Source organism: Sturnira hondurensis, unplaced genomic scaffold (genome assembly GCF_014824575.4).
Source record: "Sturnira hondurensis isolate 20B ecotype Veracruz unplaced genomic scaffold, ASM1482457v3 Scaffold0018728, whole genome shotgun sequence".
Lineage (NCBI taxonomy): Eukaryota > Metazoa > Chordata > Mammalia > Chiroptera > Phyllostomidae > Sturnira > Sturnira hondurensis.
Window position 1 is genome coordinate 12,078,708 of NW_028091359.1, and position 27,933 is coordinate 12,106,640.

The 27,933-nt window shown below is 46.8% G+C and overlaps 1 protein-coding gene across 3 annotated transcripts in view; it reads right to left on the reverse strand.

Moving 5' to 3' along the window:
• Window positions 1–27,933, reverse strand: part of SLC39A11 (solute carrier family 39 member 11) — a 266,347-nt gene that overhangs the window by 135,948 nt on the left and 102,466 nt on the right. The window lies entirely within an intron of this gene.

Sequence of the window (27,933 nt, forward strand, 5' to 3'; positions counted from 1 at the left end):
CCACAAACATACCCTCCAACCTAGACTCTACTCTTATTCTTCAGCTCCCAGAATCTGCTTTTCAGATGGCCACCAGAACATTATTTTATAAGTTGGACTGACTCATGTAACTCCTCTGATCAAAACTCCCGATGGCTTCCTATCATACCTGGAATAAAATCTGAAGGTCCTAGTTGTCTGAGGTCTGTCCCCCTTGTTGGCTGTCTGCTGCCCACATTCCCCTATTCACACTGGTCTCCTAGATGCCCCTCAGAGACACCAACCATTTCCCAGCTCTAGGGTCTTTTCACAGATGCTTCCTCTAGCCAAGATGCTCCCCCCGGCCAGAATTCTCCCTCTAACCAGGATGCTCCTAATCAGGACTCTTTCTGCAGAAACACTCTAATGGTTCCCTCCCTTTCAACATTCAGCTCTCTTCTCAAAATCCACTCTCCCAAATAAGACTTCCCTAACCTCATCTAAAATATCTGCCCATTCAAACTTTCACCCTAGTATTCTGCTTCATTTTCTCCCCGCAAAGAAACAGAGAACATTGTACTTTATATCTCTATTATCTGGGCCCCCCATGAAATCTAAGTCCTATAAGGGAAGATGCTTTGTCTTTTTGGTATGCTGAGGTAGCCCCAGATTTTAGGATGGCACCAAGTAGACACTCTAATGTCCAGACACCAAATAGAGCAAGTGATAAATGAATGAATTGATCAGTCAATGGACCATCAACTAAAAGTAGGAGCTGTGTCCCTTGTAAAGCCTGTCTAGCTCTTGCACTCCGTATCAGAGGAGGGACTATGCAACAGGTAAAAGAAAGAACACCACAAACTCTGTTTTCAAGTCCATAGCCTCAAACCCACAAAGGAAATGACAGTGAACACCACGTGCATTTCTCCAGAGGATTTTGCACTCCTTCTCCTTCGTTTGTGTCGTCATCCCTGTGCCTGTGTGCATAGTGGGTGGCTCTGAGCATCAGACAGCGATGTCAGCATGCACAGCTAGGAACACTTCCCAATGCTTCGATAGCTCCCTTTCTGCTTGCATGATGAGATCAGTTGCTGCTTCATCTATAATTTTCCCTTTAGGTAGCATCTTATTTGCAGCCTGCAACCAGAGCCTCTTTCCCATTACTGATGTAAAAGATTGCTTCTTTCTAATTACGTTGCAGGCACTCAGGGAATTCAAAGAGCAGAAAATATAACAGGAACAATTTGCAAATTGTGGCTATTTGTGTGCATGTTTGCTTGGACTACAGCAAATATAGAAAGAAAAAATCCTCATTAAAAATACACACTCTCTCCTCAGCAGATCTCTGCTTCTATTTGTTCCTTCAGTTCTAACTACAAACCTCAACCCTAAATGTGAGTGTGCTTGTGAAAAAAATTATTTTTCTCTGTCTCTCGATTGATTTAAGTGGGAATTTAGAAACTCAACTTTCCACAGCTTCTCCCATCCCACCTTGGAAACCATTGCCCTTGCATTCGAGTCATGGATTCTAATCCCACACACTGTTTTTCTGTTTATGTTGATGGAGCCATCTCAAGAGCTGGGATATTCTTCCTAGAGCCATACAAATCAGGATTAAATAATTATTCCTTGGACATGGAGACGAAGCTATTGTGCATGGGATGGAAGACCTTTATTCTCATCTCAGACTGTCCTGACCGGTGTGGCTCAGTTGGGTGGGTGTCATCCTGCAAAGTCAAGGGTCGCCAGTTCAATCCCTAGTCAGGCACATGCCTGGGTTGTAGGTTCAGTCCCCAGTTGGGGCACATGTGAGAGGTAACCAGTTGATGTTTCTCTCTCACATCAGTGTTTCTCTCCCTCTTTTTCTCCCTCCTTTCCCCTCTACTTAAAAAAAAAAAAAGACTCTGAGATTAAACTTATACTTTCCTACATTTGAACTCCATTAAATTATGAGGTGCTCAAAGGTCTAAAATCTGCCTTCTATTTCTTTGGTATCTTACCACAGTGCCAGAGAAAAGATGCTACAGAACTTTCCCCTAACTTTTAATGCAAGAACTTTCACAGTAGATATGAACAAAGCCACTGAGCAGAACTCAAATACATCAGTTCTACTTATTACCCACAGATGTGGTGAGTGGTTGCTTGTTGACTTGGATGTGGGAACAAGAGATCTTTCAAAGGCCCTCTAGAACCTTCACCAGCCTGGACTCTAGAAAGAGTCCAGGGCCTTTCAAGGGCCCTCTAGAACCTTCCCATGGATTCTAGAAAGAGTGCACTATCACTTTTTTCTACCTCATCAATTCAAAGTTTGTTTCCTGCAAGGTCAATGCTGGGGAGTAACGAGGTTCAGTCCCAGCGACGTGGTGCTCTAGAGCTCAAGCGTGGTCATGAGGAGGCCTAGCAGTCAAACGAAGTTCCGGCAAACCCCTGTGCGGCCCAAATACACCGACTCTGAATATGGAACGGATCTCCATTTTGCCATTAAAGAGGACAGAGTTGGCCAACTTGCATACATAAACTTTTAGAGATGCAGATATGGACGGGACACTCGGATGTCTATGTATACTACTTAATTCACTCCCTTAGTTATGTATGCATAATTTAAATGAAGTGTTATATAAAATTCCAACTTAGAAATGCTGCTTTTTGCTCAATGCCATGTTTCACAAAAGTTTTATTCCTCTTCTGTGTCTTTGACACCAGGGTTGTTGTCTTCACAAGAGCGACTTCTTGAGTCAACAAACAATTTCTCAGCAGCACAGAAATTCCCACTTTCACCCAAGTTATTTAAGATTCGGCTCTTTCATAATCCTCATTCCATGCCATCACTGCTAATTTTACCCTGCGCCACAGTCCCCACGGGCGCAGCCCCTCACCAGGAAGTGTGGGTTTGTTGGGTTTCGTTTCGATTCGTCCTAAAGGAGTATGTTAGATTTGCCCTGGGCCACCACATGTTGGATTGCTCAGCATGGCTCTGACCCAGTGAAGGCAAGGTGGGTGAGACGGGGTAGGACCGGAGGCAGGGAAGCTCAGAAGTGGCCCAGACGAGTGACAACGAGGGATTCTATTGCAGTAGTCATAGTAGGAAGGGACTCAAGAAATGCTTATGAAGCAAAATCAGCAGGGCTTGGTAACCAGCTGGATTTGAGGGATTAGAAAAGAGGGAGAAAGAAAAAAGATGCGGAGGTTTGTGGTTTGAGAAGCTCAGTAGATCTGGTTCTGTTAGGTTCTTGCGGATATCAGAAATAAGGAGACAGAGAAAGCTGAGGTTAGGGGAGAAGGAGATCAGGTATTCTGATTTAGACTCACTGAATATGGAGGCTGTTGGACGAACAAGTAAAGGCATTTACTTGAACAAGAGGGGAGATATATGGTGCTGACATCCAGGAAAGAAAGTTCAACTAGATAATCAATTAGGGAGCGTCAGCCCCTAAGTTCTTCACTGTGAGCCAGCATAAGGTCCCAGGAGAAAGTAAAGAGAGAGAGAAAAGAGGGCTGCTGATGAAATTCGAGGACAAAAAACCAATTTAATGGACTGAAAAAGAAGCCCAGAGGGAGGGTGGTAAGACACTGCCAGAAATAGAAGATGAGAACCAGGAGAGAGAAGGGTCATAGAAGCGAGGGGAAGGCAGTTCCAAGAAGTGGCTGAGGCTCATCATTGCACATATCCTGGGAATTTCAGTTAAACAACATGATTCTCCATTGCATTCGATGTTTAGGAAGTCACTGGTCAGGAGGTAGAAAAATGAAAACAGCTCATGAGACCTCTACTTAGAGAAGTCTTGTTGAAAATCTGAGAAAAGAAAGTTGAATAGACAGAAAACTGTACTTGAAAAATAATTAAATAAATTTTAAAAAAAAGAAAGTCGGTGGCAGCTAGAGAGGGGTTGAGTTGAGAAAAGACTTTTTTTTTTTTCAAGATAAAGAGCAGATGAGCACGTGTGGACTGAATGAAAAAGCCAGGAGAAGAGGGGACAGAGGGGAAAAAAGGACAGTTGACGGAGCGAGGAAGAGTAGAAGACGAGGCAGGAAGAACAAGAAACTGACCCTGTATTGGGGAAGCAAACACCTCATCTTCTAGGGCTGAAGAAAAGGAGATGGTCAATAAGTGGGCAAGTCTGGAGCAAGGGGAGCAGAGGAAGCTGGGAGTGTCCTTGTATTGTCTATTATGAAGTTATTTGCCTAGAGAAAGGAGGGTGAAGGTTGAGAAGGGGGCTCAAGGAGTCTAGCGAATCCGGAATGGCACTAATCCCCAGGACTGTATGTGGTCACTCTCAGCAGCCTTCGGCAGCCCAGGACTGAGAGCAGAGATGGCACATAAGACTGGTCAAGGCCGAGGAAGGAGGACAAGGGGTGACAGTGATTCAGGTAATCATGGGAATGATGGGAAAGGAGGGTGATGCTGTTAAAAAAAGTCCAAAACAGAGGCTTCTGGAGGAAGTGAGGTAATGAGGGTGTAGAGAGCCAGGATGCTGTGCTCAGAGGACAGACTATTGAAGTGCATGTCTGAATGAAAAGGAGGAGCTCAGGGAGTGATCACGGGGGGCCCAAGGAAGAGCACACCAAGGACTGTCCACGTGGAAGCTGACAGCAATGTGGAGGGTGGGGCGGGGGAAATGGAGGCTGGACACTGCTATGCGTTCACCAAGTTCCATTCCTTCCTCCTCCTGGGCATCTGGGCAGACTGCACTTCTCAGCACTCCTGGCACCTGTGTGTGCCATATGACTTGGTTCTGGCCAATGGAATGTGGGCAGAAGAGCTATATAACATTTTGAGACTTGGCAGCTAAGAAAGTTCTCTGAAATTCTCCTTGCCAATGCTCTTTCCTGTCTGCAGGCCACATGCATAGGATCTAGGGGAGAACTCCAAGTGGGAGCCATGACATGAACGGAGTCTGGGTGTCAGAACACAGTAAGGAGCATGGCACAGGGCATGGAAGCAGAACACCCATTCTCCAAGCCACCCAAATGGGAACGTGGCTTGAGCAAGAAATAGTCCTTCACTGGGACTTTAGGGGCTGTTTTTTACAGATGTTAGCCTGTGCTGACTGACACAACATTGCTAAAGGCAGACAACACAAGCTGCACAGAAAGGGCTTTTAATTATGAGTGAAAATAAGGATGATGCAAACCCTGCCTCCTGGATGCATGGCAAGAGGGGCCAGAAGGAGGAGCCTCCACTTGGATCAGAAAACACCCAGTAGGTGCTCAATAAAGATCTGCTGAAAGAATGTTGTACAGGACCAATGTGAAGATGAGATCCTGATTTTTACCAAGGACTGCTCTGGATAAAATGAGCTTCCATGGCAATAGAAAGATTAGGCACTTATAATTTTATTTTCTAATTATGTAAGGTATTGGGAGACTAGAATAGCTGACAAAGAAAAACACAGAATCTCCTTCTCTTGAGAGTCTCAGGGGAAAGAAAATGAGACAATTACCTTCCTGGAGTAGAAAAAGGATGAAGAGAAATAGTTTAATAATACTGTACTGTTCCTTCCACATTGAGGAGTCGATTTCCCCATTGATTTGGGATGATCGTATTACTCTCTTTTCTAAGCGGGCAGGAGACTAAATTGAATCTCTGGGTTTCAGGGCTAAAAGATGCTATAAATTTCTGTGGATTCTAGGTGAGCTGCCCCAGTGCAGAAGCAATGGGTCCACAAACCAAGCACTAAGCTGATTCGCACACAAATTTTAGAGTTAGAAAGAGCTCAGAGCGACACTGTTCAGGGAGGTTTCCTGGCTGCTGCCCGCCAAACGCCTTCCTCCCACTAACGTGCTCATTGGACCCAAGAGACAGGCTGGAGGGAAGGAGCAAATCCAGGGTAGCTTGTCATTCACTGCCCCTATCGATGTATTTCCCAGATTTTTCATGTTCAGTTCTCTAAGAGGCAATTATGTTAAATCAATCACCACAAAATGAGGCCCTCGTAATGATAGTTGTGACTGTGATTTCAAATACTGTGCCAATCAGAATGAGGGCTTTTGTTCCCTTGTCAAAATGATCATTTACACAAAGTTGTAAGAAAACAATACCCCTACCACCACCACCACCCCAGCCCCCACAGAAGGAAAGAGGGGGAGAAAAGGAAAAAGAAACCTGATACCATTGAATGAAGACACGTGGACTGCAGAAACCCCATATAGCAGTAAGCCTCTAGCAACCTGTACTACAAATTTGTTCTATAAATCTCATTCCTGCTAGATTGCCTAAGACTCTTATGTTGAAAGAACAATGAGTAAGGAAAGGAATGGGCGGGGCTTTAATTTGGTATCAAAAGCCACAAGGCACACATAGTTGCAAAGAGACTGATTAAAATAAGACCTGGTTCTAGATCTCATGCCACTATCCTAACAGGGTGCTAGAAGGAGGGGCCCAGAGATGAAAAGAGGCGGGACCAGTCCTTGGTGGGTAGAAAGACGGAAAGTGAGTTCTCTTTGGTTGCAAAGGCACTTACGACCCCCACAAAAACACTGTTCTCCTTGTTGGTATTTCCTGGGTACCAGGCACTGTTTTGGGTGCTAGGCATACAGACAGGACACAGCACCTGAACTTAAAGAAGAAAGCAGAGAGATCAATGTGCAAATTCATAAAGTACAACAGGACAAAACCCATGCTAATGATAAATATATGAAAAAAACACTGTAGAGGGAATCTAGGAGGAGATGCTACCTCGCCTGAGTGAGTTGAAAGGTCTCACAGAGAAGGGACTAGATAAACTGAGTCTGGAAGAACAGCTGTGAGATAACCCAGCCAGTAAGAGAGAGCACAATGTCAGCATAACAGGGCGGGTGGTGCTGCCGAAAACACACCCAGGCTGATGGGCTGCGGGCGGATTGGGAAGGCACCCTGGGCAGAGCCTGAGTTTGAACCTGATCCTGTAAGCAGCAGGAACGGACCTGGCAGTGCTGTGAAAGTGAGGACCAGGGTTTGTCCACTGGCCACTGTTTCCCCAGGACCTAGCACAGGGACTGAACCAATTTCCATACCTTTGCTTAACTGATCAACTGAACACAGAAGAATGCTGCTTTGCTCTTTCAAGGTGAGCGCCACTGGCAGCACCGCAGGGAACGGGGCAGGGACAAGCGGGAGGCAGCTGCAGGATAGAGAGAAGCCGGCCTGTAAATACATTCCCAAGACGCTAGTACACAAACAAAGCGCCTCCCCACCCCAGTTTGAAGACTGCCTAAATGCACTAAACGCTTCTCTACTCGTGCTGTTATAGCAAGGAGGGCCTTTGCCCACCCTCCCCTACACCACAGATCTTCAACCAGTGTGCCCAAGAACTTTTAAAACATGAAATACCTATTTACTCAGGGGAACTGACTGCTTTTCCCTGAGACTGTCAAATAAAAAATAACAGCCAACACAAATAACAGGCATTCACAATAGTGTTTATGGTGTGAATGCCCTGCCTTGAACCATAAACACGCATTTATAGGTCATCTCATACAGCTGCATCTTACTGGTCACGTTGCATAAGAAAGTCGTGTCTCATCTGCTAATTCTTGGTCAATACATGTATAGGCACCTGATTTTTTTTAAAAAGTCACTTTGGAGCAAAAAGCATTGGTAATTACTGTTATTATTATTCTTTGTAAATCAATCAAAATGATACCTATTTTTTGTCAGACTGGCAAAAAATATATACTTGGTGCGCCGCAGGAGTTAAGGAATTAGTTTATGTGTGTCGTGAGCTGAAAAGGGTTGAAGATTGCTGCCCTGCACAGACACCCGGGCTCTAGCCACTAACTCCCCACCCCTGTAACAATTGTCCCATTTCTCTTTTCCTCTTTCCTTCTCTACTGCCCACGCTTCCAAGTCAGTGCCCGCCACGGCGTGCTGGGATTTGAGGAAAGACACTTCCGTTCTAACATTACCTTCTGCAAAACCAAATTGAAAATGTCCAATAAACTCTCTCTGGCAAGAAGGGTAGGGAAGGGATATTTTTATTTCAGCAAACTTTAGCTAAATGAAAATTGCTAACATGAATCATATGCAAATTGCCAATTTTGAAAGAATTACTGCTTAATAAAGTGCACATAATCCCAAAGGCCTAGTACAGATTACGTTAATTTTTTTCTTGGTGTGCGTATGCATGACTCAGTATCTTCAAATCAGCAGTCTTCCATGCACCCAGCTTATTTCATGGCACTACAGAAACCCAGTTTTCCAGTTACAAATCTCTCAACAGATGGAATTTTTACATCAAATTATCGGAAGCATATAATGTACTCCAAAGCCAAAGGGACCACGTTTGAGGGATTATCCACATTCCTTTTTCATTTGTTCGATAAAAACTTACTAGTGCACTGAATGGTGAATAAATACCAAGCTGGTCCTTCCTTGAAGAGTTCCCAGAGGGTATTTTCATTAATATTTGTAAGACATTTGTGAACTGTAATAACAGAAATGGGGAAAGAGACACAGAGGTAACAGTGCTCAGTTCTGCCTGGTCATGGGGGTGAGACAAGGGAAGAGATGACAGTTAGGAAAAGCCCTAAGAAGTGAGCACGAGCCCACCAAGAATAGATTCCAAAAGGATGAGAAGCAGAAACCAACTTGGAAGGTACTATGGGAGAGAGACAAGAGGCCTGAGCTGAGGGAGTCCCTAAGGGGGGAGATGGGGACCAACTGGACACTGGAGGTAAGAGCAAGGAAGCCCTGTATACTGTGGTGTCCAATTCGGGAGCCACCAGCCACAGGCAGCCATTGAAATACAAATCAATTAAAGCTAAATAAAATTGAAATTAAATCTATTGCATTGGGTATATCTCAAGTGTTCAAAAGCCATATGCTTGCTTTATCACACATGCACACATATAAATTCATGTGTGGTGAACTGAACCTCACCTGTATGCATGTACATGTGTGGCATGTAGGTACATGCATATACATACACACAATGTGATGCAGATATGCATGCATATGCATGAGTGCACGCAGACATACCCACATGCACACTGCATGTGTGCACACGCTCTTACCCATGAGTGCATGCACCCATATCGGCAGCGTACACCCATGTGCATGCTTATATGTGTGTAGTACATGCACACACATGCATATACACACATACACACCACCCTTGTTCTCTTTTCCCTTCTACAGTGGCAGGGCCAGGTCAAGACCCCGGATCTCCCAGCTCCAGACCCAGCAGTCTTTCCTCCACAGCAGCTGCTCAGCACTCAGGGAAGCGACTGCCAAGGCAACACAGAGAAGATTTCTCACTAGAGCAGGAGGTAACATTTCATGGGCCATGAGGTGCCCATCCCAAAGTGGTGTGCTAAGCATCCAGAACTGTTTAAATAAAAGCCACTTAACCGATCCCCATCAGCCTAAGTAATTGGGCTGCACCCTCCGGCTTCATCTGGGAACAGTAATGGCTTTTTACAAACCCAAACAAACAAAAAAAAGGAAACAGTGACCGCCTGAGTGGACATCAGCTGGGCCATGCTTAATGGTGCTGGGGCTGAACCACCCTGTCCAGGTCCAAGGTCAGTAAGGCAAAGTTCCAGGGCCCTGACAGGACCCACCCACCCAGTAACCCCTGCCCCCACTCCTGGCCATTACTGCTAGGAAGGAGACAGAGAGCTAGGAAAAAGGCTCACCCTCCAATCTGCCCCCTAGCCTCAACTACAGCCTGAATCCAGCTTTGGCTTTGTCATCCTTAAACCCGCCAATCATGACCATCTAAATCTCTGTTTCCTTAAACCCCACGTTCTTTGTGTCGAATCCTAATCTGAGCAGGGGAGAAGGGGTCTCATGGAAACACAAGGGCTGAGGGACCTGATGATCGCTTTCATTCCCCCACATTACTTCGGCACTAGACTCCCCCTGCACCGCACATACACCTGTAAAGTAGTATTCTTATCACTGGGATTATGGTGATGGGAAAAAAGGGAGAGAGTCCAAGCTCTGGTGGAACTTACATTCAGCAGGGGAGACGGGCAACAAAGACACATGCATATGCCAAGATGTCTGCTGCTATGAATACAAGGGCAAGAGGACCATGTGTCATCTGGGTCCAGGGACAGCCAGAGAAAAGGCTCTGAGAATAAAGGAATGAGGGGCATGTCTGAGAACCTGCCAGGTCAGGATGAGGTGGAAGGACAGAGGGGAGGATGATAGCAGATGAGGCCAGCGGGACAGCCAGAAACCTAATCCTAAGGGGTCTTGAAGCCTGTGGCTAGGTCCATGGACTTCACTGTGACACAAGCTGATCTGCATTATTACTGGGTTACTCTGGTGGCTGGGCAGGGAACTGACTATGGGAAGGAAGGGTGGAGACAAAGGGATCAGTGAGAGGGCAGGAACAGCCCTCCAGGGCTAAAAAGAAAGTAGAAGTAAGTGGGAACTGTTAAATAGTGAGAGCCTTGTCTGTAGTTACTAATGCAATTGCAAACAGCGGAACCCATGCTGACAGGCATTTCTGCGTCACTGTGCTGGGGAAGTGAGCACTAATCACGGAGCCACAGCCTCAGGATGGTCTAGCATCCACCAGCAACAGTGTGGGGCATGGGGAGGGCCTGTTTTCAGCATTGTCCTTTTCTGATGCTTCAAATGGTCTTCTCCATGTCTGTACCTACTAGAGAAAGAAGGCACAGAGCCCTCCAGAAAAATTATGTGTCAGTAGATCATTAAACCAGAGAAATCAGATTATCAACAATGCTGATAAAATTTGAAAAATATGGTCTAAATCAAGTCGGAGAGAGATTCATCCTTGCATACTCATGGGAACAAAGGTTGAAAGCCAATGGGCTAGCCTCAGTGCCCAGAACTGCAGTGCAGGCTGGCATGGTAGGTGATGTGAGTGCTTTAGTCGCAGATGCTGGACCCCTCAGGTAGGAGGTGTCCTCACCCACAGTCCCCCTCCTGCTTGGATGAAGGCCTACTGCATCCTGAAGGTGACCAGTGTGTGGCTCAGTGTCCAATCTCCACACAATCAGAGGTGTGGGCTGCAGTGAAAAGTGAAAACCAGCAACAAGAGCCCTGTCCTCTTGGGTTGGGGACGAAGACAACAGGATCAAGGTGCACACTGACCCCGTATATGAGAACACAGAAGAGAGACTCCAGTTTGCAGTGGGTGTTTGCACGGTTTTGTCACTGTCTTCCCCTCAAGACTGTAAGTTCCAGAAGTGCAGGGCCATGTCTGCGTTTGCACACTAACGTACTCCCAGTAGAAGCTGCAGTGTCAGGCACATGTTACGCTTTCTGATGAATACCAGGTGTAGTGGGCTGAAGAGCACCCCCCATAATTCACATCCATCTAGAACCTCAGAGGATGGCCCTATCTGAAAATAGGGTCTTTACAGATATAATAAAGATGAGGTCCTATCGGAGAATAGGGAGCCCTAAATTTAATGTGTGTCCTTGTAAGGAAAGAAGACATACAAAGAAGACGGCCGCAGGATGACAGAGGCAGAATGGGGTAAAGCGTCTATAAGCCTAAAATACCAAGGATCGCACAAAGCCATCAGAAGAGGCCAGGAGGGAGCCTCCTCTCCCAGAACTTTCAGAGAGAACCTGGGCCTGCTGACACCTTGACTTCAGACTTTGGGCCTCCAGAACTGTGAAAGAATAAACGTCTGTTGTCTTAACTCGTCCAAGTTGGTGGTGATTTGCTACCGCAGCCTTGGGAAACTAAGACCCGGAAAGAATGGTGCACACCAGCACACCATGAACAAGTACACGTACCTGGGGTAACTGGGCATACTTTGAAAGCCAGTAAAAGAAGAACTAGAGTTAGCATGCAGTTGGTGGAGGTTATCCAGAAGGTGGAGTATTAGCTTAGAAACTCCTTTCTCCAGGCGGACACTCCTCTGCCCTGGATGGACACTCCATAAGACCCAGAGCCTGGCACTCACTCTGTCTCCCTATAGCTACTTCAGAGTGGATCTGGCCTACAGACAGGTAGTGGGCCTCGAGAACAATTTAGGTTCTTTTCCTCTTAGTCAAAGATGATAAATCGTAGTTAGGAAACAGTTGAAAAAGAGGTTGGTTAAAAACCCCATCCAAGTACGCAGGAAGGGGCCACAAGTTAACATGCGCCAAGGGCTCGTCTAATTTCTTGGATGGATGGTCCACAACGAAAGCCCGCTTCAGCCCTGATGCTGGGTATCTGAGCCACACCCCAATCTGGGACAGTTCCTAGTTCCTAAGACACCGCTTGTCAGGCATGAGAAAAATAACCATTGTCTTCTCATGCACTGCACGTCTGCTCCTGTGCTCCCACCACCACTTGTAATGATCCCAGCAACTGTGAGTCCCTCGAATGCTGTACCAGCAGGACCACGGTGGTGGGAAGCCTGAGCCAGACCTTTAGCACAAAAGGGCAACCAGCCTCAGAGTAATTAGCAGACCTCTGGGAGCCAGGGAGCACCAGATCATTCATCTTGCTTTTTCCCCCCATTAAATTTGAAGGGGGGAGGGTGGGAAGAGAAGATAATGGAGGAAAACAATCAGAATTTTTCAAAGTAATTGGGTTTGATTGGTCTTTTTATTTGTCTGGAGAGATCTATCTGCCTGGAGGAACACAAGACAAAAGATTCAGAGGTCTCAACACCCAGCCCCTCCCACAATCTGTGAACTCAGCCCCCTCGCCCTAAAACCAGTGCCCGTCCCCTCTCCACTCCTGCCATCTACCAAGGGGGAGCAGTGCTGCCGGCTGCATTCTTGTCACTGTTGACTTCAGGGACAGATGTTGAAGATTCACTCAACATACGTCAGGCACTGTACTGGCACAGGAGGCCCTGAGATGACACGGCTCAGACCTCACTGGGGAGATGGAAGTCATAAAGCAGTAATTACCAATAGGAGTTACTGCAGAGGAGGGGAAGATGACAACCAAGGAGCAGGGACTGAGAAAGGTTCCACCAGAAGAGGCAATTCTGGGAAGAATGTGCCAGGAATAAGGGTGCTGTAGAATGAATGTCTCCACAGCATTTGGCTGTTGAAAACTAATCCCGACATAATGGGATCAGGAGGTGATCAGGCTCCGACCTCATGAATGGAAACGGTGTTCTTATGAAAGACCCCAGAGAGCATCTGGCTCCTTCTCCCTGGGAGGACGCTGCAAGAAGACAGTGTCTCTGTAGGTATGTGTCAGGAAGCAGGCTGTCACCAGACAGCGAGTCTGCCAGCACTTTGATGTCGGTGTGTTGCCCCCTTTTATATCTTCAGGAAAATCATTTCATCACTAGGTGCTGGTCCACTTAAAGTTCTTTATAAAAGGCACTAAAAATATTCCAGCTGTCTACTCTACCATTAGCACCTCGGGAACGAGGGCAGGTATGTAGCACAGGGCACAACCTCAGGTAATGCTTCTCGGAGTCCATGGTCCAAATGCAAACAGCCATCTCTACAGACACACAGTCTCAGGCCAGCCCCCAATTCCAAGTCATCTCAGTTCTTTTTATTGGATGGACTGCTGCTTACCTGACTCCAGCAGATACTGGTCAGATTTGTATTTAAATGGCACTTTTCCAGACAGGTGCTTCTATGCATCCTGCAGTCATCTGTGCTGACAAACACACCGTGTCCACGCTGCTCTCACTAACATCTAGTCTCAACCCTGAACCCTACAACTATCGGTCTCATTACCTAATGTTTGGTTCAAGCTCATAATGAGACAGACCAGACCAGAAACGCCAGAATGAGGAGTCTGGCTGGAGGACACCTCAAAGTTCCTGGAAGTTACACTGGAAAGAGACCAGATCCAAAGAGGTCAATGATGGCAAAGAAAAGCAGATGAGGAAATGGGGAAATCAGCTGGGAGTTCACATCCACAGCCCTGTCCAGGAGCACAAAGGAGGAGAGGAGGGAGGCAGCCAGAGGTCTGAGCCACATGTTGCTGGAAGCCAGGCCAAGGAGTCTTACAAAATCAGGATCAAGACATGGGCACTGCAGCCAAGAATGGTACCCCCACCATAGGAGGCAATGTTTCCTTCTAGACTTCCTTTCCATCCAAAACCAGACCTAGGCTTGGGGCTTGGCTGGGCCTGAGCCCACAGGAGAAAAAAGTACACTGCTGAAGCAAAAAGCTGGGGGCAACACGGTGGGGAGGTGAGGGCCGGATGCCCTTGCCAAGGGTATTTCAGTTGGCCTGTTGGGCTACAAAGAATAGGCACTGACTCCTCCTGACTCCAGCTGACAACAGAAGGCAACTCATGTGAAACAGACCTCACTTAATGAAACACGGCTTTAATAGACTACTCAGAATAATATTCCCTGGCAGAGCTTCCTTAAATAAATCTCATTAAAGGCGTAAAATCAAAATCCAGTTATGTCTCCGATGATCCTTGCCCTCTACAGATCCCTACAGTATTTCTTCTCTTCCACCTGCTTGGATGTCTGGCTGGGAACCGACCGTGTAAACACAGAGGAAACCCAAACCACCCTTCAAGCGGCCAATCCTGCCGGCAACACCAATGAGCCAACTCCACACGCTGAGGCACAGCTGCCTTCTCCTGCCTGAACAGCTGACAGTGAGTCCACTACAGGGTGAGAGCGGGCATCCAGAACAAATGAGCCGGGCTGATTCCCAAGTCCCTCACTCACAGGAGGGGAGAAGAGGGGAGGGAGTGACCCTTGGGAAGGAGTGACATTTTCATTGAGGGGGTCTTTCCTGCTCACAGTTCTCTGGGTCCTGGTAGGAGGGTGGAAGAAAACCACAGTCAGGAAGATGGCATTAGGCCCCCTTCCTACAAGGAGCTGGTGGAACCTAAGTGGAAACCGGCACCTGACAAACACTCTAAAACAGCTGCTCTTTTCCCCTCCCCGCCAGAACAAGGAACAGACTGATGCAAGGCTCCCCATCCGCCTTCCACTCAGGTGCTCCAGTTCTGGTCCCCCCAAATCAGTCCAGGCACATCCTCCCAATGCAGATGAAGATGACAACCCAAACCACTCTCCAGCTGGAAGCCCACATGCAGGTCCCGTGCCGTAGACCATGTACCAGCCTGGGGTGGTCATGGAAGAAGGGGAGAGCTGCGCTTTCCCTGGGCATAGGAATGTACATGGTGGGGGGCAGGGGGGATGGGGGGCATGGACAACAGGAGAGAGCTGGCCACAGTGTGGTCCTCATCTGTCCATAAAGCACTCTGCTGCCCTTGGTAGGGCCTCAGAGCAGGCCTAGCCCTGCAGACCACTGTGGTGGAGGAATTTTCCTTGTGTCCTTTCTCTCTCTCTCCTGAATGCTGCTTTCTCCTGGACCAGCCAGGAGAGACCCCAGGATACCCTCTGGCATCCCAGGCTTGTCCCTTCTGTGACTGTCTTCAGAGAAACTGGAGGCTTCTGTGGCCAGGCCCCTGGGACCGGCACCCTCTGCCTCCTGGAAAAGTAACCATCCAGCTTAACACATCCCCTGGTGTGAGGGGGAGGAACCTAGGGGCCTCATTCTTCCTCAAATAAAGAACATCTTAGCAGTATTCTTCTGGCGGCAGAAGGCACAAGAAATCAAGGGACAGAGGTGTCAGAGGCAGGTAAGGCCTTAACGTCCCCTTCAAGTCGCTGCTGCACCTGTTTACCATAGGGACAGGGACAGGACAGGCTCGCCACTGTAGAACCTAAACAACATGGCTGTCTTTGACCGAGATAATATCTGATTAGCTGTGTGACACTCCCGTGCCAAACCTTTTTTAATGGATAGCTTGAGCATCTTCATAAGCAAATGAAAAAAAAAATAAACGCAGAGGATACTGTCAAAAAGGCAGCAAAGGAAATGCTAACAGTTGAGACAAGCTCCCTGAAGACCTGGAGGGAAATGAGGTGAGCCAGAGAAATTAATCCTGAAGAAAGGGAGGGGCCTGACTCCCTCCAAAAGGAAGGAAGAAGGACTGCAAGGTCAAGGTGCATTTCTGGCAAGGGGGGAGGAAGCTGCCGGAATTTCCTCCTGGGAGGCTCAATTTGCTCAATGAACTAGGAGGTGATGTCATCAGTTAAGAATGACAAGTCTAAAGGATGAAAGGGGGGGGAAGGGTAAAGATTTGGACTAGTCACCATGGGAAACAGCAAGGAAGCACATCTGGTGGGTGGTAAAGGTGCCAGAACTTTCACCCAAGGCTTGTCTGCAGTTAGACCATGACCCTGACCATCTGCAGGGACACAGGGTGCAAGCTCTCAACCAGGACACCTCTCCAGTTGGACCTGGTATAAAAAAACCTCAGTCTGCATACATCAAGATAATCTCACATACCATATTCTCCAACTGTCTCAATTGAGGAGGAGGAATATTAAATGTCAAAAAGCCTGAATTTCAGCATTGGAAAGTTAAAATATATGCAGTAGTTAAAGAGCAAGAAATCCATATATAAAAGTTTGAATATCCGAGCCTTTTTGTTCATGGTGGGCTTTGGGTTTTTTGTTTGCTTGGTTTGGTTGGTTTGCTAGTCAAGTCTTTCTACCACTGTTTCAGTGGCACAGTACGATTAGCTTCTTTTTATGGAGGAAAAGTGGGTTTCCTCATTATTTGTGGATATTTTGCTGTCCTAACCTGATCTTCCAGGTTGTCTCACTTGCATCCAACCTTGAAAGTCTCTTGTCACCCCTCTCCCTGTATTATGCTTTCTATTTTCTGCATCTACAGTTCCAGAGCCTTAAAGACTTAGACAGCCTGCCCCTCCCAGGACCAGCTAATTCCTATGGACAGTAAACAAGCTACCTGGGAGAATGCCTCTCACATGCAGGCCAGCCATGGCCTCGCCAAACTCGCACACCCTGAGCCAGTATTTCCCTGTGACATCACCCCAGGGCCAGGCACTTGATGGTTAGGGACAGCTCCTACACCCACAGCCGGCATTAAGCTCTCTGCCCTGTCCTGTCCTACCTTGTCCACAGAAACCTCAACAAAGGTTCTAGCCTGGGCATTGCCCTTGCTCCTGTCCTCTGCCTCCTCAGCCTCCGATGTCTTCCCTGCGGTCCTGTGTGGCCTGGCATGCTCCTCCTCATGGGACACCACAATAAATTCTCCTCTCAAAGGCACTGGCCTCTCCGTGACATAGCTCAGTCACCTCCATAAATTACAATCTCGTAGACACACCCCAAATGAGTCCCCCTCCAGCCACCTGCCCTGCAGGTCAGCACACGCTTCACTCACATGCCAGCACCTTGTCAATCCTGGTGGTGGGCAGAAGCCCAGATGGTCCCACGTCTGTCCTGCTGCCGCGGCTCACAGCACAGCGGCTCCTGCACTCACACCTTGGTGATGGTTTTAACTAAAATGTCCCTGAATTCATTATTTTAAAGTCTGCTAAGTAGACATTTCACAGAAACCTTCACTCTGTTGGCACAAACACAAACCAGCTACCTCCACCCACATAGCCATATGCCAAAGTGTAGTGCAGTCGGCTGCAGCACGAGTCTGCACGTCTGGACTCACCCGGGAAGACTCACATACACAAAGGAGGTCTGGCCTTTGTTTTCCAAAAGGGGATCCTGAGTGGGAGCCTGGTGGGAGCCGACCAACAGCCGTCCCCTGACACAGTCGGGATGGATGAGATGCATCTGCACAGCAGAGGCAACTGTGGCTGGACTTCCTGCCTGTCTCTCCCTGCATGTTTGTCTTTGCAATTAAAAGGTGGTGGGATTTTTAGACACCTGTATTTCAGGTCCAATGATGCGCAGAATTCCAATGAGGTTGTACCAAATGATTCCTTGGCCATAGAACAAAAGTGCCCCCTAATGAAGTAGCCCCTGAACATCTAAAAGTTGATGGAGTAACAGCCCCTCCTCTACCTTGGACAGGAATGTATATTAATGGCATCAGACAGGTAAAGAAACAGAAGAAGTTGGTTAACTATTACAAACTGAGCACATAGAAACAATTACTAAGGAGTTAGAATCGAAAGTACATAAAGAAACATTTAGACAAGAAGATAATAGATAGCTAAGTTAGACACCACTGAGGCCTTGTAATAAATTTCCTATAACTACTGTTCAGTCTAGCATATCCTTTTGACCCATGCCAAATTCTAAGAACTTTAATAAACAATAAAACATTTAAAACTCTGCACATACAGCTATTTCTAATTGTCTGATTAATGGCTCTCCTGGTCAAAATAACCTTTGTTTAACATAACTGAATCTATAGAATTTCCTGTACTTTTCCTAGTTACCTCTGTATTGATTTTTTCTGCTTAACTGATCATGCCATGCACCTGTTCCTTTAATGTTATGTAACAATCTCTATAAAAATAAAGCTTAAATCAAACTCTGCAAGTTTGGTCAGGCCCACAAGAGGCTGGCTGCTCTCCGGCATCCAATCGGGTGTCCGACTCTTCATTCGTCGCCTGCGCCATCCATCCTTCGGGGACCCTGAGACCTGCCAAGGCTGGACCCTGGCAGGAGGTGCTCCATCTTTTGGGACAATGGGGATTTCTGCTCCGCCAATGAGAAAGCACCGGAGTTCACTGCATTTGGATGCTCTGTTCATTTCAATACTGCCTTTTATGTCCCAGAAAGACATGTTGCGAGTTGCACTCACAGTAGCAAAATGCAAACACATGCAGGTACATGCACATCAACAGGTGCACACACAAGCACACACAAGGGGACATTCAAGAACAACTGGAATTATCCTCAGGAGGGTGGGCCCCCTGTACTATCGGTTCAGCGTCAGTGAAATCTTTTTTGAAGATTCTTTCAATGAGCTTGCCCATTTCACGATGGGTGATTTACCAGTGTACTTGCCCACACCACTCTGAGTGTTCAGCAGTTTTTGACCAAAAATGGCATAACCCCTGTGCATTACCCTCCCTATTCACCTAGTCTTGCCCTGAGAGACCTTTTTTTGTTTCCTAGGATGAAAAACGTCCTCAAAGAGAGACCTTGTGCCGATGTGGGAGAGGTGAAACAAATACTGGCAAAAGCACGAAAAGGCATCAAACTCAACGAGTTCAAAAGCTGTTCTGAGCAGAAGAAAGAACACCTCGATAAGTGTATCACATGAAATGGAGAGCACTTTGAAGGTGACTGAAGTTTAAACATGTAAGAATTGATAGTCTGATCTGACCTTGCATAGGGCACCCCAGTCAGCAAGACAGGATACTGGGACAAACAGACAAGGGCGGGACAGCACCCAAGTAATCAGTCAGGGACAGGACAGTTCCAGGAACTAGAGCTAGAAAGCTGCAGGAACAAGTCCTAGGAACTGGAGAGCCACAGGACAGAAGCACCCAATGAGAGAAAAGCAGAGCAGTCCAAAGTAACCAATGACAAGACTACTTCCCCATAAAGCGTTCCCCACCCTCCACCCCTTAAAAGCCCTGCACAGAACCACCCATACGGGAACTGGTCTGAACTGGGAACTGGCCTCAGCTTAACTGTTTCTCCTCCCTCACTCCCAAGGGACCCTGCTTTCAATAAACTCCTTGCTTTGCTATTAGCTCGCTGTCTTCTCATGGTTCCTCAGCAGCTCCAATCTCACATGAATAAATACACAATATTTTATAAATCAATTCTGGAGATTTTTTGTGCCCCCCCCCCAAAAAAAACTTGAGACCTTGTAACAGGAGAGGGAAAATAAGAAAACATTATTAGATCCCCTTAAACAGAAACATCACTGTATGTCACTAACTCTTGTCATACTGGCTGGCTAAGGCAGCCCTCCAGGCTCCTAGTGGGGGTTCTGGGAGCCCCCAGGCCATTCACAGGAAGTACACCGATGTCCCATGCTGTGCAGGCAGCATGTGCCGCACCTTCCTTTTCTGTCCTCATCCTCGCCTCTGAGCCTCCCACACTGGAGGCAGCCAGGCCCAGTTGTCTGTCACCACAGGAGCAGCCGAGGTGGGCACGGCTGCCACTCCTCCAGGGTGTCACTTCTCCTACTTCACCAACCCTCCTCGCTTCACCTTCTCTCTTTAGTACTTGGGCAGGAATCCAACAGTTGGACTTGGACCAGGGGTCAAGTTCAAGGGATAGACCCCAGCCTTCCCCTGGCCCCTGAAGCTGTCTTCCTGGGCCCATGTGTGTCCTAACTATACCACCTAAATGTTCAACACTTCCATCACACACTCTCGCTCTCTCTCTCTCTCTCTCTCTCTCTCACACACACACACACACACAGACACACACACACTCCTGATCCCCTCGCCTGCTTTGCTTCTTTCTTTTTTAGCAGTAACCTTCATCTAACATAGAATGTGCTTCACTCATTTGGAACCCATTATCTATCTCTCCCACTAGGAAGTCAGCTCTCTGTGTTGTTTTCATTGCTGGGTTGTTTGTCTTGGTTACAATGTACTGCCCAGTACCTAGAACACCCAGGAGGCACAATAAGAATTTGTTAATTGCATGAAACAGATGCCAAGGTACAAACACAAGCCAGGCACACTGTTCCCTCTCCCTGTTTGGGGGGCTAACAGCTACAGAACTGTGCTCTGTGAAAACTTGGTGCTAATGCTGGACTCAGGGGCAGGACATAGGCAGTCGGCCACTGAAGGCTAGGTTCTTCCTCAGCGGGGGTTAACTGGTGAGACTGAGTCAGAAGAGGGTGGACACTTGTCATAGAAAGATGATTACATTTCCTAACAAACGGAAAAACGAAAACAGCTACAACTTAAATGTGACTCCAGGGAGAATACGGAAAAATAAAAAGAAAAATAAAAAGAAAAATAATAATGCACGAGATCCATATTTTCTTCCAAGGGGCTAGGTCTAGGGAGGAGCCTCGAGGCATTCCATGAAACCCTGAAACCATAGGCAGAATTCTGTGGGAATGTGCACGCCTCTGGGAAAAGATCCATATTTTTCATCAGCTTCTCAAAGTGGGCCTTGACCCACACACGAACCTAGGGGAACACTAACTCACACTGGAATGTTTTCCGTAATTCATTCTAGTTTCATCAGCACCCAGTTAAGTGCTTATTACCATATGTCACCAAATCTTAAGATGTATAGTTTCACAATACACTTTTATTTTATGTGGTCAGTTGCACTGACTGCGGCCTATGACAATGACATGCCATTGGTTGAAGACAAATATGGATTCAGAGATGCTTATTCAGTTAAGTGCTTATTACCATATGTCACCAAACCTTAAGACGTATAGTTTTACAATACACTTTTATTTTATGTAGTCAGTTTCACTATGACATGCCATTGGTTGAAGACAAATATGGATTCAGAGATGCTAAAAATGCAAAAATGAGTGAGTCTTAGAATCTGTAAACTGCAGGGTGGGTCAGGTGCTGCAGGGGTCCCTTCACCCAGTCTGAGTCCCAGCGCAACAAACAGCAGTATTGCTATCTTGGAAGGACACACTGCCAGAATTCCAAACTCAAACCTTGGTCTCTCCAAAAGCCTCCCCCCGCAGCACTCCACCTCCCAACAAAGACATGGCTCCCACCTCTGCAGATCTCTGACCACATGCAGGACGAGCTTCCCACAGTCAACTGTACTGGGAGACACAGAGAAGTGATTACCATTGGGTACCGAGCAGTCACAAAAGCACCCAACCTGTATCAGCAGCAATGCTGCTTCAGACAGACTTCCCAAACCCAGAAGAGAGGGCCACATTTTATTATTCTAAGCAGTCCCTGTTCTTCCATCAACTCTACAGCATCTCTCACTTCAATAAAAAACTATTTAAGTGGAATTTAAAGATCCAGAGCAGACAGTGCTCTGTGTTGAAGAAGGGATTTGGAAACAAAAGGTGCAAGCTCCCCTATCAATCTCAAAACACATCCCTATCATCAAAGAATTAACCGAAGAATGTCTCAGCAGGTTGGGAGGGGTGGTGTGCAAGCCCATGCACGCGCATGCGCACACACGCTGTGGAGGGTGAGGGGCCAGGTTTTGAGAAAAAGCACTCGTCACATTCAGTGTCTTCAGAGTCAGGGCTTGCTGTTGCTCCCCCCGGGGGTTTAGGAGCTACCACCTGGAGGTAAGGGAAAAGAAATCTCTCTAGGAACACATGAACCCCGCCCCCAACACACAGAGTCTCCCACATTTTATTTAGTTTGCTGACATGCGTGTGACTTTATCTCTGGTGCTGGTGTCATCATTGTTCAGCATTTCCCTGTCATTCTGTGTCTACCACGGGTGGTAGACTGTGATTTTTTTTCCACAATCACTCAACACTCCCCTTCATTGTGGGAGAACTAATTATACATGCCTGCTCCACGCCACATGCCCTGTGGGGCTGTAGGCTGCCTACACTCCCCTGCCTGCCCCATGGTCAGGAGTGGTGCTTGAGCTGTCTGGCCCAAAGGCACAGGAGTGGATGTGAGATGCACAAAATCCAGGTGGAAGGTGCAGGAGGCGTCACACACAGCTGTGACCAATGGGGCTGCTGCTCCTTAGAGCAATTCATGTAGAGCAGAACCAGAGTAGCCTGCAGCCTACAGATGCCGTGAGCCGCTGGGATGGAGGACTGTATGTTGCTCCAGCAAAACGACAATCACAAAAACTAGTAGCAGAAGTGGGGTGCAATATAACAGAAAAACCCAAAATACTAGGCATTACTTTGGGGGCTGGAAAGCAAGGAGAACACCACCGTAAGGATCAGAAAAGAGTGACCCTCGTTATACAGCGGCCACACTTTTCAGAGAACTGCCCTGTGGTAACTTGAAAGGCAGATGGTACAACTAATGGACATGTGGTTTGAAGTGAAAAGGTCACAAAACAGAGCCCTCCTAATGTGATGAGTTGTTATTAGGTGCATTTGACAAAGTACTACAAGAAAAAGGAGCTCAGAAGAGAATTGGCTGATTTTCCAGCAGGGCTGAAAGGAAAAAAAGAAAATTCTAGAACATTTGGAACTTCATAGGTTGGAAGATACAACCGTTTCTCATCTATCAATAAAGGCAGGGTGTGGGGGGGAATGCTCTCTGCAGAAAAGAAGACTGAAACTTAACCTCAGGACACACACAAACCAAGGGCAAGTTAAGGTCTCTAAGAAGATTAAAATAAAGAACCTCCTCCACATCCATGGTAAATCCTTTTAGCTGGACAAAACGGGTATAGGAAAAGTGATTAGTGGCCTGGTCTCACAGAAACCTGATAAGCTTAAAGTGCCTGTAATTAAATCTAGAGAGAGAGATGTGTCTGGAAAAGAATTATCTCAAAGAGAAATGTGAATGTGGCTACTGACCCATGGAATAACTGAAATCAAAAGGAAATAAAAACTGATGGCAGTTTAGAATGAGTTATATCACCCAAAGAGACGCTGGCCCTGGCCCGGAATAAAAGAGATCATTACTGGAGATCTAAAACCACGTCAGGTCCCAAATTTCTACAGGCGGGAAGGGAAGCAGGCTGAGAAAGCTGCTTCTGCCCCCCAAAGTATGAGGATGGCATGTGCCCTCATCCTTTCTCAGATGTGTCCAAAGAGGATCATGGGGAAGGAAGGATCTCCCAAAGGGAGAAGCCAAGAGCCAGGGAGGAGAACGGAGCTTCCTCCAGAACCACTCAGGAAACATCCCTGAGGTAGAAGGCCCTCATGTTTGTTTCATGGGCTTTCAGAATTGCTAGGTACCAGGGACGGCCATGTGGCCACCATTCGTCCTCTTTCCAAGCAGAGAAGTGTCTACCATGTTGGACACAGGGGGACAGATAACTTGTGTTCGTTCACAGGCCTCCAGATCAAGAGGAACTAAATCCAGACCTGATGAAGAGCTTACCATGAGACCCTGAAATTCAGACCTGACTCAGTGATAGGATGAGAACTATGAGATGTATTCCATTGGGTGAGAAATGAATTTAGTTTTTGTAGAGATGGAACAAAAGTGATGACTTGTGACCGACCAAGAGGGAAAACTACACAGACCGTATTATAGTCATAACAACTCATGCCTCCCTTCCCTGCAGAGGACTTTTACATCCCCACCTGGACTTGCATCATTCTACCTAGAGGCCAGTATACTTCCCCGCACAACGTCAGGAGTGACCACATGGTTTGTTGGGCAACAGAATGTGCATGGATATAAACACACTGTATTTAAGCAGAACTCATAAAGGGCAAGTTTCTGCTGGCTTTTTCTTCCCCTCTATCATGCTTCTGGGTTCTCCTTATATGGGCTGCTTCTTCAGCCTGGGATCCAAAAGGAGAAGACAAATGCAGTAAAGACACAGCCAACCTGCAGCCTGATGCAACTTGAAAGCAAAATCAATCTGTGTGGCTGTAAATCTCTGAGATTTGGGAGATTCTTGTTATAAGGTAATGCTAACTCATACAGCCTGTTATGCTCAGATAAATTAAGTCAGTGTTAAACTCTTGGAAGCACACAATTCAATGCAATGGATATGCCCGAAGCCCCATGAGAGCCTTCAGGCCTGTAAATCCTCCTCTTTCTGGGAAAGAACAAATTATTAGAGCACAAATTTTGGGTAAATGCCTTCATCATTGTGAGTCATCTAACAGTAAAACTTAGTGGAACAACAAAAACAAAAAAATCAAACCATGATTTTTTTTTAAGCCAGCATACTCTGGACACCAAATCATGTCTAGAGTGTGTGTCCTCCCCCTCTTCTCACTGCATATTCTTACTGTACCCTCTCCCCTAACCTCGATGACTCAAGACCAGGAGAAGGCCAGCTAAAGCCACACGGACCAACAGACATGAGAAAACATCCTAACACACAGCATCACGGAACGACGTACCTTGGGAAGCCCCTGCCCCCGCCTAGTAGGAGCAGCAGGGACAAATGGGTGGAGGCTCCTCTGGCTTTAGAATAATTGTTTTGAAAGTTTTGGGTAAGAAGCCTGTTTTGAGAATGTTGAAGTTGTTGCTAAAATGATACCAAACCACAAAAAATTAAGACTGCTCTTGTTTCTTAAACGTGGATGGTAAATCAACCCTGAAAAGTCTTTTACAACACTTCTAAAAGTCTTCCAAGTAATGCCATCATCCCAAAGTGACCACTACCAGGGACTCATTTGTCCAGATGAGTCCTGCAGTGTTAATTTACCTATCAGTTCAATTACTTTTTAATCAGTTACTATTTTTTAACTCACAAAGAGATTACTGAGCATCTCAGAATGGAGCCCAGGGGCACAGTAGGCCCTAGAGGCTCTTCTTGTCCCTGACCCCAGGGGACCCCTGGGGATCGGGCTGAAGCAGAGAGCAGACTAAAAGTCTGGTAGCAAATCAATGCCCATGTCACCTAGCATAGGAGTTGCTAGGTGGACAAGACCACTCATTCTGACTTGAACAGCACTAAACACAGAGCCATGAATGAGAACATTTCCTCCGGGTGACAATGTCTGGCATACTGACCTGGGTGTGAACCTGTGTTCACTGAAGCACCTCCACGCCTGTTGCCATGCTCTTAAGTATACATTCCCACACGTCTTCTAAAGCGGGCCTTACCGATGTTAGAATCGAAGACAAGCCCGTGAGTTTCAAAAATACCATTTCTGCTTTTTAAAATAAATATACCAATTTTAAGGTTCCCACAGAGTAGCTGGCATAGTTCATACATGAGCGTTCATCGACAGGGACCAGAGAAACAGCAGTGCCACGTGTCAGTCGAGCCTCCTTGTCCACACACGTAGCTGACCTGTGCTTCTAGTACCTTCTACTCTCCTGTCAGATTTCAGGGGAAAGGTGCATTGGGCCCAAACAGCTGGTGAAATTAATAAGCACTTTAATTTCTTACATGCAAAAATATTCCATTCTATTGGGAAGAATATAGGTCAATGTGTACACATAAGAGCAAACACACATGTACGAGCACATGCGCACCTGTGTACACACATGCATATACTGCAGAACACCCCATCCTCCCTACACATGCAAGGAGCATCAACAAAACATGAGCATTCGCAATATCGTCCTGAACCACACACCTTAGTCCATGGTTAATGAAGAAAGAAACTAAAGTTGAACTTGGTGTGCTCAATAACACTCACTGGCCCAGAAATAATGATAAAAGTCCCTCAGAGAAGAGGATCCCAGACCTAGCAAGTGGGGTTCTTTTCTGGACAATTATAATCACCCTCTGGAGACGATGGAAAAAACCAAACATCAAAATCACTGTATGACTATCTGTAATTACTGTATAATGGTTTCTTTGAGGCGTATGCCTCTATCACAGACTTTGAACATAGGGACTAAGTTCACTGATCAGATTCAGCCAAGTAGACTGGTTAGCTTGATGAAGTATGAACAAATGAATGAAATAACAGCAACAACAAAAAGGAATGTGAACAAAAAGGAAAAGGAAGCAGTGATTCTTGGCAGCACCAAACCTGATCCTCTCCCACCAGAAACCTGGCCAGCAAATAATGAAACAAAGAGTTAAACAAGAATTCTTAGTCCAAGCTCTTAGAATAGAACACAGTCCCAACCATCTATAAAGAGATCTGGATAAGAAACAAGCATAAGAATGAAAGAAAAGAGAAGGCAGACAGGGCGGCAGGCAGGGAATGCAGAGATTCCGAATGTGACCACCAAGAAGTCCGGGACGTGGCTTGGAAGGAGAGAACTGAGCTTTCAGGTCCTCAGCGCTCGGAGTGCTGGTGTTCTCTCTCACGCTTCTGCTTCATGCCTGTGCCACATTCCCCCGGCTGGAGCATCCCTAACTGCACCATGACCCCCACTGTCTGCACCCCAAGTGTTAGTACAAGAATGAGAAGTCTGCCCTGGCCTGTGTGGCTCAGTTGGTAGGGGTATCATCCCATTACCAAAGGTGTGTGAGTTTGATTCCCAGTCAGGGCACATACATAGGTTGTGGGTCTGGTTCCCAGTCTGGGAGTGTAAGATCTCCTGGGCATCTTACAGGAGGCAACCACTCAATGTTTCTCTCCCACATCCATGTTTCTCTCTCTCTCCTCTCCTCTCTCTTTAAAAGCAATGAAAAAATGTCCTGGGGTAAGAGTGAAAAAACAAAAACAAAAGAAATGAGAAGCCTTCAGGCTGGAGATGATGGGAACCAAGGGAAGCCCATGCTTCTGGACCAGGTAGGAGCTTATCACCAAGGACCTTTGGATCCGCCAATAGAACCAATGGGCTTTATTTTGTTCACTCAGTCAACAGGCCCTTGACTCCTGCTGGGCTCTGGGTACTCTGCCAGGCCAGTCAAGAAGCACTCAGAAAGTGAATGTAAAATGTGTCTGACCCACAAAGGTGCGTTTTCTGGGGAAAGGGTCTCTAGCCCTGGTTCTCAGTCAGGGACAAGGGCAGGGTGGCTGCCACCCAAACAGCACTCAGCATACATTTCAAAGGTGCCCCTTCCTCTGAGCAGCACAGCCTGGCCCAGGTGGACCACTCCACAAGCAGAAGTTAGGCTGGAATCCAAACTCCTTGGGTCTAGTTTGTGCAGGACCCAGCCTGCCATATCGTATCTGCTCCCTCATGGACAGTCCTCCAGAAGGCCTTGGGAAATGTCTGGGGCACTTTTGCCCCACTGTCATCTTGACCAAGGGCGACCATAGGCATTTAGTGGCTGGGGACCAGGGTGCTAACCAACATACACCACCAAGAACTCTCCCACCCCAAATGCTAATAACCCATCAGTCTGTGCTTTTTTTCCATTAGGTGCTCAGGTGCTCTCCTTCTCATAAAATGTTCAAGGTAGATGTTCTGAGGATGATGGTCCAAAAAGGGGGCCATCATGTGAGGGTCCAAGCAAGGAAGAGGTTGGTAGCTACTTCAGAGCATAAAGACAGACAAACATCAAGGCCACCTTAGAAGACCTGCTTGCTACCTGATGTCAAGTCAACATTTCTATTTGGTTTACATCTTTTCAAATATTGAAATGTCACATCTTTAGTTTAAAGATCTATATCCTTAGGGAAGGGAAACAGGATTCAAAGCCCATTGCCAGTCACAGCAGATGACTCCCTTTCCCTCCAAACCCCTCCAGAAGTGTCCCAGGGGGATCTCAGAGCCCTTGGAAACTGTCGATTTCATTTCCATGAAGCACCCTATAGAGTAAAGACAGAAAGTGCCAATTGGTTCAAAGAAGACATCAGGCTTAGAAAATAAGCCCTTATAAAACACTTCTCTGTGTTTAATGTACGGTGCTGAAGA